The sequence below is a fragment of the Eptatretus burgeri genome, chromosome 2 (assembly GCF_056783735.1).
Source record: "Eptatretus burgeri isolate ZD-2024b chromosome 2, Ebu_testis_v1, whole genome shotgun sequence".
NCBI lineage: Eukaryota > Metazoa > Chordata > Myxini > Myxiniformes > Myxinidae > Eptatretus > Eptatretus burgeri.
The window spans coordinates 103,897,489-103,911,337 of record NC_140962.1 but is presented as its reverse complement, the minus strand read 5'-3'; the positions used below and the strand labels follow the sequence as shown (position 1 = coordinate 103,911,337).

The window sequence follows — 13,849 nt, the reverse complement described above, 5'->3', positions numbered from 1 at the left end:
CTTGCATGCACTCCTAAGACACTGAACTGAATTGCCTTAAAACTGCAGCTTGTTCTCAGGTGTGAAAGGGGAGAGAAGGTAGTGAGACAAGGGATATAAGTTAGAGTGGATGAAGGCTTTGAGAGAAACTTGTGAAGGGGAAGAGGGGAATGGGAGAAAGGGTTGCTGAGGAGATACATTAAAGGGAGTAGGTTTGCAGACGTTGGCTGCAATGGACCATCTAGTACTCTTAGTACATACATACATACATACATTCCATTCCATTGGAACCATACTATGTACAGAGAGTCGGTGCTGCCGAAGCAGTTTCCTTGGCTATTGGGCACAATCCTGGATCGCCACTCCGACGCAGGATACTCGAATGACTCAATCACCCCCAGCAAGCTGGCACTCATTTTGCCAACCTCGGAAGGATGGAAGGCTGAGTTAACCCCCTGGTGAAGTGATTCAGCGGGTACACACATACATTCATACATATAATTGCCTTATTTAATATAGTAGTATTATTTTATTGTTTATATTATTCTATTTTTCATGTTCTTCATGTCATCGTCACGGGAGAGGTCACCCCTATGACGTCACTGAGCCACAGGGTGTGTCCTGATTTGGACAATTTGAATGCCATGGAGTGGCTTATCGAGGGGTGTGAGTGGTTGGCCTGCTGGACCAAACAGGGATTATGACCTTTGGATGTGGTCACAAGTCCTGTGCCAATGGTTTGAAGCTTATTGACCAACTCCCAGTTTTGTGTGGTCCAATCAGGAAGCACTGAAAACAGCTCCATGAGTTGGTGCTGGGAGAAAGAGAGTTGGCTGGAACAGTTTAGGAATATGTGCTCCAGTGTTGCTTTGCTGAGAGCTCTGCAAAAGTCCCAATCACACGGAGTTCAACTCGCACGGGGATTCCCCCAACTGAAGAGATCTGTCGACTCACAAGATCTCTGTGCTCGCTGTCATCCAAGTGACCCTCAACATGATCATCCCTGTTTTATTTATCTTCTGTCTCTCTCCTCTCTTGCCCTGTCTCTCTATGCTCCCGAGAGAGTTGATGTGTTTAATAATTTGTTTAAATTTGGTGAGTCCATTTATGATATGGAAATTGTGATATGGATAAGCGTGTGTCTGCCCAGTGTCACATTCCCTCATTTCCTGTTGTTGATTTTCCCCATCTCTTTTGGATATAGAGTCAAGTCTCATGGAAGGGCTAGTACACTGAACCGATCAGGACTTAACCGGACAAAAGGAAGAGTGGAGAGAGAGAGAGGGAGAGAGAGAGAGAGAGAGAGAGAGAGAGAGAGAGAGAGAGAGAGAGAGAGAGAGAGAGAGAGAGAGAGAGAGAGAGAGGTGAAGACACCAACAGTGGAGTTGAAGTACAAGATAGAAAGACTTAGCCAAACAGTGGGTGTGGGGAGAAATGGGGGACAGGAAAGGATGCAAAGGGTGGACATGATGGATACAGAAGGAAACTCAGGAGGGAAAAACTGGAAATTTGGAATGAGGAGGGCTTGGGATAGGGGAGTGGGGCAGTGGTTAGCGAGGGTAGAAAAGATCATGATTTTGGATTGGGGATGATGTGAGATGGTGGTGAACAGACCTGGAGGGAAGAATGAGACTGAAGAGCATGTGGAAGTTTTTTCCACAGGTGATAAAAAAAGAGGAACAAATGAGTGTAGTTGAGCAGTGATCCTGTATTTAGGTAGTTTTGCCAGAAGGAGGTTGATGGTGAACTGTGTGAGCCCTGTAGAAAACTGTGGGGGGCGGGGGATAAAGCATGGAAAGAGCAGAGGGGGCAAGACGAGAAAGGAGGTGGTAGAAGACAGAGAAACCACCAACCTGTTTGTGATGGGAAAGTGATAGGCCCATAGACTCAGCCTCAGCGTGGGAGATTCCAATAATCTTGAAGACCTTGGTTTCTATGGCATCAAACTGAGCAAGGTGTGAGGCAGGGGAACCAGCCTAGAGGGGAGAGCAGTACTCCCTCAAGCTGTGACGAAGGCCTTGTAGGTGAATAGGAGTTAAGGTGTGCCAAGGAAGCACTTTGTATGATGGAGGATGACCAGTCAGTGGCTGGCTTTGGAGGCCAACTTTGAAATGTGGATTGCCCAAGGAAGATTATAGCTGATATTGAGTCCCTGGAGTTTCTTCCTCAAGAGTAACTTCCTCAAGAGGATTGTTAATAAAGTAGATTTGTCAGATGGTCCTTTCCGAGAGAGTGAGAGATAGTGAGAGTGTGAGATTTTTCAGGATTGAAAGACATATTCCAAGTGTTTGACCACCTTGTGATTTTTATAAAGGCTCGGGGAGAGGGAAGAGGCTTCATCAGCCTGCCTGTCTGAGAGATAAGAGATGTCATGGCAGAGGGTGGAGTCATCAGCAAATTGATAAAGGGGAGTTTCCATCATATATGAGAATGAGGAATAGGACTGGGCCGAGAACACTGCCTTGGGGCACTCCATCCTTGATAGTGAGAGGAGATGAAAGGATTCCACTGAGAGCCACATGTTGGCTATGAGAGTGGAGGAAGTCATGAAGCCATGTGTGGAGTTGGACTTCGATGCCATCGGCAGACATTTTGGATTGTCACTTGGATGAAGACCTTGTTTGTGGATAGGAATCCTTGTGTTTTTTTCAATAAACCAGGTTGTTTTTCTAATCGACGTTTTATTTGATTCTCCAGTCAATCATCCCACATATTTAATTGAATACGTGTACGTGAGCATGTGTGCAGCCAAATTCACTTCAAATTATTAACGGTCATTTGAAAAGTGTTGGTGTTCATTTAGTTTCTGTCTCCACTCATTCTAAGGCCCCCATTGCTCAAGTCCTTCCTGTTGCAATATGTAGAGTAAAAATTGTGTCACTAAACATGACATGAACATGATATCTAAAGGCAGATTGATGATTTTAAAGTGAATGAGTGGTATAACAGATTAGTCCTTTTTTTTTTAACACTGCTGGAAAATGCATAAATGGGCACAATCATGTTGGTGTCGAGTGAAGATTAGACATCTCTGTCCATAATACCTGGTGGAAAAGTTGCTAAGATTGTTTTTTTCCCATCAATATATAATTATCCTCTAGTTCAAGAAGTGTGTTTTGTTTGCGTTTGCTTGTTTGCTGGACTTCTATGCACTCTTTAACCACAAGACGGAATGAGTATAAAACTGTTGGTTATACCTGAGGTGTGTATGGAAAGGTTTTTATCTGTTTAAAACAAATCATCGTTCTTGAGATATAGGGTTGGGAGAGGGCCCCAATTTTCTCCGTGTAAATATGTATGACATAGCGCCACTCCCGTTTGGGAGAGGTATTACAATTTGTACTGAAATACGTCAAAACTGGGGGGATTATCTCATTCATAATTCTGGGGGAATGCACCCATCAGTAAGGATGTGTTCTTCGCAAGTAATTTAGAAGTTCAGTTAGAATGATACATTTTGTTTGTAAAAGTATAATGAGGGAGGGTCTGGAATCTTTGGAAGAACCTTTCATGCAACCAAATGAGAAAGTTTAAAGTGGCAACTTCTTGGAATTTGGCTTTATATCTGGATTTATCCTTGAAATGTCATTCGTATTTTAATATATGATCACAGTGAGACAGCCAGACAAACAAGCATGACCTGAAATGCATTAGAAACGCAGAAGATGCTACATAATGCATGTTGGTTCCGATGACAAGCCCAAATGTGCAAAGTCAATATCACACAATAAATACATTGCCTGAGAAAAGCTTTGTAATCAAAGCAATGAAAATTCCATCATCCTGGCCTGAACTGCACGGTCAACGCAAATACCAACGCCTATCAATTACCTATCAGAATACCGAAGGCCTGTTATTGATTAGCACAGGGAGCAAGTAATCAGAGCTGAAGGTGAGAATTGTCAGATCAGCTTTTGCACCACAATGAAAGTCACTTTCTTATAAATCACTTGCCTTCACAAACCGTGCCCAAGTGGGATCGATAGATGATCAAAGAAAGAGAGAATCGAGGTTCAAGATCAAATTCTCCAATGATCTTCCAGTAAGAAACGTGACAGAGTCCAGTGAACAGCTCCACAGGTCAGCATGAGTGTGTGATGAAACTGAATGAGACATACAAAATTAGGATGACAACAGCATTGCACATCTCTTAAAAATACAACATAGGCACATTAAAACCATTGGAATGAAGATGCAATATAAATATAAATATATATATATATATATATAAATATAAATACATTTACATATATATAAAATAAAATATAATATATATATATATATATATATATATATATATATATATATATATATATATATATATATATATATATAGACACACACATCAGATACACCTCCTGACTATTATGGTGAGCATCGCTGCAGATTATGTCTCACACGGTAAAACCACATAATCCACAAAGAACAACTGCCCGTCTGCCACCCAGATGATTGTTCCCACTAATGCAAACCATCCAACCAGAAGGCACGTGATGTGATTGCCAGGTAAATCAAAACATGTGGAGTGTGACAAGCACTCCCCTGATCTCCATTGGACATAGTCTTACACCAAAGCATCACCTCCAACCCAGAGGCCTCAGTCCAGCAACTCTGTCAAACAGACAAAGATTACATGGTCAACATCAGTTAAACATCAAACGGAGCCACCTATCCCGATTTTAGACTTATTTGCCCTCATCAGAACAGCATACCAATAAATATCTAACCAATGATGACCACATGCTTCGTTTAAACATCAGAAGCACCTCTTGACTGTTATGGTGAGCATCGCCATGGATTATGTCTCACAAGGTAAAATCTTGCCTTCTGGTTGAATGGTTTGCATTACTGGGAACAATCATCTTTGTGGCAGATGGATGGTTGTTCTTTACGGATTATGCGGTTTTCCTCTGTGAGACATAATCCGCAGCAATGCTCACGATAACAGGCAGGAGGTGCATCTGATGTATAAACGACGAATGTGGTCATCATGAGTTAGATATTTATTGGTATGCCATACTGATGAGGGAAAATAAACCTGAAATCCAGATAGGCAGCTCCATTGGATGTTTAACTGATATTGACCATGTAATTTTTGTCGGTTTGACAGAGTCGCAGGGCCGAGGCCTCTGGGTTAGAGATGATGCTTTGGGGTAGGACTTTGTCCAATGGAGATTGGGGGAGTGCTCATCACACTCCACATGTGTCTCTCTGTCTCTGTCTCTCTCTCTGTCTCTCTCTCTCTCTCTCTCTCTCTCTCTCTCTCTCTCTCTCTCTCTCTCTCTCTCTCTCTCTCTCTCTCTCTCTCTCTATCTCTATCTCTATCTCTATCTCTATCTCTATCTCTATCTCTATCTCTATCTCTATCTCTATCTCTATCTCTATCTCTATCTCTATCTCTATCTCTCTATCTCTCTCTCTCTCTCTCCCCCTCTCTCTCTGATGTGATTGGCAAGTAAATATATATATATATATATATACATATATATATATATATATATACATATATATATATATATATATATACATATATTGTTGCGGGCCGGGGGTCGGGTGAGAAGACCACTCGGGGAGGAAAGCTATCCCACCAGACTCCCCGGTATTGTAGGCCATTGCACATGGATAATTCCGTGATGCGGTGGGTCGCTTAACCAATCGCAGGCACCAATAACTCAACCATGTGACTTAGGGTCCTCCGTCTAGTTAATCCGGTTACCTAAAAATAACCACATGATTTAACTAGAACGGGCACTCGGTAGAGTGCATACCTTCGCCGCCGCTACTGTTTTCCGGGCGCATTTCAAAAACGTCATTTAAAAACGTCCATGACGTCACAACCATCAGTCTGATGGACGTCAAATTTGGTGTTAGACGTCATTGAGGGCAGTCCAACAAAATGGAATGATAAACACTGAAAAAAATCGAAAGTTTAAAAATGACGTTATCTTGTGACGTCATTTTGACGCACTTCCAATGACGTCACTATCAATCGCGGACTACCATCCTGAAAGCTCTTATTTCACGGAACATTTTAACGTTGGTTTCATGTCAATAGCTCTATTAGATCTGAAGTTATGCCTACAAGTATATTTTGACCTTGAGTATGACCTTGACCTTGACCATAGAGTTCATTTGCAAAACCTGTACATAAATAAGCAGATATTTTGGTACTGATCATAATGCCTGGATTTGGGACAATTTCCTTCACTAATTACATAGATATTTTAATTTTAAATATCAGGACATTTTAGCCACAATTGAAAAACGTTATGTTCAAACGTCAATGACGTCATAACGGTCAGTCCGAACAACATAAAATTTGGTGTGTGACGTCCTTAAGGTAAGTCCTACAAAACGGTATGATCAAAACTGATGAGGTCGAAAATTGAAAATTTACGTCAACTTGTGACGTCATTTTGACGCACTTCTGATGACGTCACGTCAAATCTAACACGACGTACCCGAAAGATATTTCGTCATGGAACAATATGGCGTTGGTTGCATGTCGATAGCTGTCTTATGAAGGAAGTTATGCTCAAAAGTTTGTTTTTGACCTTTTCATGACCTTGACCTTGACCTTTGACCCGATCGCTCCCAAAATCTAATCAAATCGTCCTAGGATAATCACGAATCATCCCACCAATTTTCATGCAATTCGGTTTAATACTTTCTGAGTTATGCGAATAACAAACAAACACACATATTCACAAATAAATAAATACACAGCGACCAAAACATAACCTTTCGCAGAATGCGAAGGTAATTACCAGGGAACACGCCCTCGGTACGCCTTATCCGAACTGGAAAAGTCGCCCGGACCAGATCACTTTACCGGATCGGATGCAGCGGAGCAACACTGCCAAGGATGTACCGGCTAAAAGGAACGGATTGTTGGGAATAAAGTCCCAGCTAAGCTAGGATTCAGACCATGCTGGATCAATGGAAGAAAAGACAAAAAAGAGCAGGGAACATTCCTAATAGTAATTTATTAACAATGGGCGAGGAAAGGTATGTGGTACGATCAAGATTTATTGGGGTGTGTTGTGCAGAGATAGGGGGGAGAGGTGTGGTGCAGCAAATACACAAGCAACTTATAAAATCGGACACAGAGCAGACCTAACCCAAAAATAATAAGAACGATCTTCTGCAGGCTTACTTACAAAGACAGGCACTAGGACACACACACACACACACACACACACACACACACACACACACACACACACACACACACACACACACACACACACACAAAACCCGATGAAGAAGGATTGAAGCAAGACAGGAGAGGAGTTGAGGCTACAGTCTCTCAGTATCTTTGTATAACTGATACGTGGTACCCGAATGCACCACCAATACGTTTGGGGAGAGTGCTCCGTGGCGCGGGACCCCAACTGACAGCTGGCGCGCCGACCCTCACCTCGAGCAGCTCGCGTCGAGACCGTGGGTGTGTAGGAGGGGCTTGAGTTGGGAGGGTGGAGTCAGTGTCGTGTGAGCGGAGAAGAGGAGGAGGAGCCCAATGACGGCAGAAGGCGGTGTCGAAGTCCAGCTTGAGCAGCAGGGCAGCAGAGCGAGAGAGGGAGGAGACCGCGAGGACCTTTATAGGCCCCACGGCGCAGGGCGGGGAGGCCTTCCTGAAACTCAGTGACATCTCCCAAATCGGGTGCTCTGATTGGCCCTGACCCCCTGCGTGGCCTGGCCGCAATGGCCGGAAACTGCAACACTCCATTTCCGGCAAGATGAGCCTCCGCCGCAAAGATGTCCCGTTCCGACCTCACAACATGATACGAATCGCCCACACTGAACTCCGCGCCATGAATCGCCTTGCAAGAACCCCCGGGCCATGCCCTGATGACCAGCCAAGGGCAGCGTCGGTCTCGCATGCCCGCTCCCGACCAGCACTGGCCAACGCGCCCGGTCCGCGTGCTTCATGTGGCGCGAGCTGTACACCATGCCTCCACTGGATCGCAGTTTCGCTGGCCGTAGAAGCGAGAAGTTAAGATGTTATGAGGAACAAACAGTAAGATGTGTCCATTTGTGCACGGCTCTATACGATAACAAAGTGGCGCGAGCGGAGCACGGGTCTGCCTTCGAGCACGTTCCGTACAGTGCACGTGGATCCGCCATTACGCACGTGGCCAGCATTCGCGTTTGCCCGATTCTGCTATCGTGTGTGTGAGACAAAACCCAATCTATATAATTAGTCCAGAAATGGATTGAAAGGAACGCGCCGCTTGTGCCTTGCACACTCACATCCTGCACAATGTGGCGTCGGGTTGCCTTTCTATTATCGGCCTCGGTGCACGTTCCGTGCAGCGGAGGCGTCATGCTGGGTGTGTTTCCTGTGTTGTGGAATACACCATCGGGTGGAAATTACCACTGCGAGTGCGTTTGGCAGGCTGTGTTTTGTATGGAGGGGTATGGGTGTAGTGCCAGCTTGGCCTTTGCTGAGGACCCATCTCACAGCGAAGGCGCACGTGGCTCAGATTTACCTCAAGAATAATCAGAAAAGAAGAGTAGAAATGAAATGAAGAAGAAATGATGTAAGCAAACCGAGCTATGAGATCATCGCAATGCACGCCCCAGTTTTCCCGCTAGACAAAAGGGAAGGGATTATCTGCACGTATATTAATGGAATAACTGTCTTGGGACCACTATCTGTTGGATGCATGTGGTTCCGAGAACCGCAACTATATATATATATATATATATATAGATACAGGGTGTCCCAAAAAAATTTACTCACTCTTTAAATGATAATAAATGCGTTGTTTATTGACTTAGAAACAAGATGTGAGTACATTTTTTGGGACACCATATATATATATATATATATATATATATATATATATATATATATATATATATATATATATATATATATATATATATATATATATATATATATATATATATATATATATATATATATATATATGGTCTTCTTTCGGCTGCTCCCGTTAAGGGCCGCCACAGCGGATCATTCGCATGATCCGCATGATCCGCATAGTGATTTGGCACATGTTTTACGCCGGATGCCCTTCCTGACGCAACCCTGGTCGCCTCTTACGACACACAGGGATATGGTACACCTATTTTAACCGGGGAATACACTGGGCCCAGTACACTGGTACTCACTTCGCCGACCTCGGAAGGATGGCAGGCTGAATCAACCCCCTGGTGTATTAATTCAGTGGTGCAACGGGGCTTGAACTCAGGACCGTTTGGATCCCAAGCCACTGCCCTAACCACTGTGCCAACACCAGGCTTTAATATATTGTTCCGTTTGAGGGGGGGGTATGCATTCAAAGGGTAATTAGGATGTTTAATTAGGTATGCCATGCTGTTCGAGTGTACCAGGATCTCGATGTAATAAGTAGCAATTCAGTGGTGATAAGTTGTCTAGTAAATGTCCATTTCTTCAAGGGGGAAATGATAATTGTCACGTAATTAGATAGGGATACGGGATAGGGTAAGTGTGTCTGCGTAAACCCCTTTTAGTATTCTCTGGAGGCTTGCCGTGACGTCACAGGACAGTGCTGCGGATGGCTCCGCCCCGTGATCACGATTGGCAGAAGGCGACGGCGCAGGGCCAATAAAACGGCTCGATTGGAAGTGACGAGGATGGGAGGATAAAAAGGCTCTGTTCGGGGTCGAAAAGGAAGAGGAAGAAGATCGGTACCGAAAAACTGTTCTGGTGGAGGTTGTTGTGCTGGGAGCGTGCCTTTTGTTGGGCTGTTTTCGATCCTTGTTTCATCGTGTCTTGGAGCCTTGCTGAGCCTCGTGCCTCACCTTGATTGGCTCTGGGGTTCTGCTGGCACGGAGTACGGGGTCGAACAGCGGGTGGACCTGCCTCCTTCCCCTGCCCGCAATTTGGCGCCAGAACTGGTTCCCTGGCGGCTGTGAGCGGACTTGGGCCAAGACCAGGAGGTCGACAGCACCACGGTTTCTCCTGCCCCCCCTGACGAGAGCAAGACCAGCTCGTCCATCGCCAATCCAAGGACTGTTGCGTCCACACCACGGTCCAGCCTGACCACCAGGAATAGCTACGGTGTGTGTGTGTGTGTGTGTGTGTGTGTGTGTGTGTGTGTGTGTGTGTGTGTGTGTGTGTGTGTGTGTACCTGGCGCCTTAGAGGGTTTGAGATTTGTATATACATTGGAATTGTCTATGTTTTCCCCACGCCCGATCCCACACCATCCCGTCGAATCGCCCCAGATCCCTCTTCTTGCCGAGTCTTGTTATTTCTGGTTAGAGAAATAAACGTTAACAGCTCAGTGAAAAGCGACTCGTGCCACCTTCCTCGTCTCGTTTGCGGTAGAGCGATTAGGACCGCCATCTTTGGGTTATAAATAAATAAACCGTCTCCATCGTTTCGGCTCATTCTACGTTGGCGGGACTGTTCAAGTCCCGTGGACGTCACATTGGTGTCAGGAGTGGGATGTTCGAACCCCTCTAAATTATATTTGGTATCGGGAGAATATACCAAGATTAAAATCTCGCCACGAATTGGAATATAAAATTAATACAGGAAAGCGCGCGAGCGCGGGAAAATTTTGGCGGGAGTTTTTAAATTTAAATTAATTGGCGGCAAACGGGACTTCTGCACCATGGCGGATGTGCAGATGTTTGAGGAGGAAGGCCACGTGTCTGGCAGCGAGTCGGGGGAAGAAGGGAGAGACGGGGGTCGGATTGGAACCTCCCCCATTCCGAGCGTGGACCGTGCTTCATTGCCCGTAATGGAGCCGGCAGCGCCGGAAACCGGCGCAATGACGATCCGGACAATGTTGGAACGTTTAATAGGGGACATGACGGCAGAAATGGCAAATCAATTCGTGGCACAGAGAGCAGAAATGACGGCACAGAGGGCAGAAATGACAGATCAATTGGGGGTAATGGGGGTACAGTTGGGTGCACGGATTGATTTAATGAGGGATGAATTGGGGGAAAAGATGGAGAAAATGAAAACTGAGATGCAGGATTGTGTGGATGTTCAATTGGGGGAAATACAAAGTAAATTCGAGGATAGATTGGAGGAAACAAAGATAGAAATTACATTGGAGGGGGAAAATATACGGAAAAGATTGGTAGATAAAATTGATGCAACGAACATTCGGGTTGATAAAGTGGATGAAAGCCTGGAACGTCATCGTGCCTGTGTGGATGCTCGTATGCAGCTGCAAGTAGAAGAGTGGGGAGAGCTGAGGAAGCAAGGGATGAATTTGGCGGAGGAGGTAAAAGGATTGGAGGCTCGTTTGGACGAACAAGATAAAATTATGAGCCAAGATGAAGTCTTGGATAAAGGCCTGGTAGAGCCGTCTTTTGTAAGTAGAGTGTCCGGGTTGGTTGAGGAGCAGCTACAAACTCGCGACGGAGCCTTGGAGGAGGTTGTGCGGGCCCAGAAGATCCTGCGGGAAGAGGTGAATCGGTCCATTCAACGTTTGGAACAGGAGGCAAAATTGACCCATGAGACCCTCACCACAAAACATCTTTGGCCACAGTGGGCTCCGAAATTGGATACGCAGCCACAAGGGTGTTTGATCCCTGGGCTGGATTCGGACAAGGGAGAAACTGGGAAGCGGGCCACCGGGAAAGTGATCCCCCTGGTAAATTTTGACGGGTCAGGGAGCCTTGAAGCTTTTCTGACGCAATTTGAGTGTATTTCCCGACTAAACGGGTGGAATGAGCGGGAACGTACAGGGAATTTGGTGGCAACGTTGCGGGGACCAGCTGCAGATGTGTTAAACGTGATCGCGGAGGGGATGTTGACCAGCTCCCACATTTGCGAGGCGTTGAGCCGTCGGTTTGGGTTCGCAGCGAACTGTGATCTGGTGCGGGCCCAGCTCCAGCACCGCAGATTAAAGCCGGGTGAGACAGTGCAGGAGCTGGCACAGGACATTTACCAATTGGTCAGGATCGCGTATCGGGACCTTACAGTGGAGGCATGGGACAGACTGGCACTAGAGAAATTTCTAGCTGCTCTTCCTGACCCTGAGGTCCGAGCGCTCGTGGAGCTACCGGATCCACCCACCGTGCACCGAGCGGCTGAGTGCGCAGCCAGGCTGGCCTCGTGGAGGCGGCCGGGTCGGGTGCCAGAGAGGCCATCGGGGACGATCCGACAGGCGGAGATTCGGGATCAGGGAGGGGGGCTGGGAGAAATTGGCATTACCCAGATGCTTCAGAGGATGAATCCTCCTACTGAACCACCAGGTCTATCCGAGATGCCCTTTTATAGGTCGGGTCCGGAAATCACTGTCGGGGGTCGGGGGGACTAGATCGGGCTGAGCATATAGGGCCATGCTCGGCTGGTGAGATTGTGGCGAAGTGCCTCCTTTGGTGGAAAAAAATGAATTGTGGGAAAATTGGCATGTGTTTGTAAGTTCTGCTGGGTTTTAGAGTTACAATCGGGACAGTGGGTAATTGGTAACAAAGCGAGCACGAGTGGCTGTCCAATTGCTGGTGCGTGGATCGGGTGAGGAAAAGTGCTGTGTGAGTTGTTTCAAGTTAAGAAGTGAAATGTATGGTGCACACGTTGATTTTTTATTGGACATGGTGTGGTAACAGGGAAGGTCATGGTCGGTGAAGTGTTAGAAATGCAGGTGTCACATGTAAGGCCGATGGGGTGGGGGAGTCATGTGGGTTTTGTGGGTGGGGATGATGTGCTTGTCCACAGGGATTGCTGAAGCTCACGGTGAGCGGGAATTGCGACCCCCTTCAAGGAGATTCACCACTGGTGGCTAACGGTGACAGTGTCTGGAGGCAACTGGGAGAGGGTCTGGTTGGGCGACCAAGGCGGGTAGGACCTTGGCGACCCAGGAAGGCCAGAGGAGCCAGTGAGACCCCTTCCAGTGTGTTGTACAGGGTTAGAGCTGATGGCTACCAGGGGGGTGGGAATCAAAGGGAGCGGGCGGAGAAACGTCCGGGTTGGACGAAAGCTTACCTGTGGTCATGGTTACACCTGAGATGCCCCCATCATCTTGTGGTAACCCACCCCACGGCCATGATGGGATTCAGCCTGCAATTATTGAAAATGGGGACCATGACCTAGAAATGTGATGATGAGCATGGTGTGAGTGTTGTGAAGATGTGTGAGTCCCACTCGATCCCGCACAACTTGACATGTGCAGCAAGGGCATGATGTCCGCATAATTTTGGGGCAAGCAAATTTGAAAATTGGCTCCCCAGGTAACGCTGGGTCTATTAGCATCCACTGGGGGAGGCGGTCAAGTGTAAATATTCCGTGAATAGTGTCGTTGAGGCTTAGAGTAGGAATGTAAAGTATAAGTGTTGTGTTTTTTTTGTGGAACCTTTTGTTTCCCCTCCCCAGATCACTGGAAGAGTGTTGGGCAAGAGCGATGATCCAGAGGATGGAGTGCAACTTCGCTCAGTGCTCTCATGTGATAAAATAAAAAAATTATAATAAAAAAAATGAATGATTGTTTAAGCGAGGATAAGGCCATAAGGGGGTAGTACATTAAGCAGGATAGGTAAGTTAGCTGCGGCTCACTGCCCATTGCCCCTCCTACTTTATTTCGTTAGGTTAAATAGGTGTGAGTCAGTTAGTGTTAAGGCTGGTACGGTAGTGCCTGTGATATACCTTGCAGGAGCTGCGGTACCAGAGGAGGGGGCAGTGTTACGTTTGAGGGGGGGGTATGCATTCAAAGGGTAATTAGGATGTTTAATTAGGTATGCCATGCTGTTAGAGTGTACCAGGATCTCGATGTAATAAGTAGCAATTCAGTGGTGATAAGTTGTCTCGTAAATGTCCATTTCTTCAAGGGGGAAATGATAATTGTCATGTAATTAGATAGGGATACGGGATAGGGTAAGTGTGTCTGCGTAAACCCCTTTTAGTATTCTCTGGAGGCTTGC

The 13,849-nt window shown here is 46.1% G+C and overlaps 1 long non-coding RNA gene across 4 annotated transcripts in view; it reads right to left on the bottom strand.

The window, feature by feature from the left end:
* Window positions 1–13,849, bottom strand: part of LOC147032717 (uncharacterized) — a 95,409-nt gene that overhangs the window by 40,051 nt on the left and 41,509 nt on the right. For all 4 annotated transcript variants that reach the window (XR_015055314.1, XR_015055313.1, XR_015055312.1 and 1 more), the window contains exon 2: window positions 3,930–4,082. This is a non-coding gene — a long non-coding RNA (uncharacterized LOC147032717). The remainder of the gene's footprint in view (window positions 1–3,929; window positions 4,083–13,849) is intronic.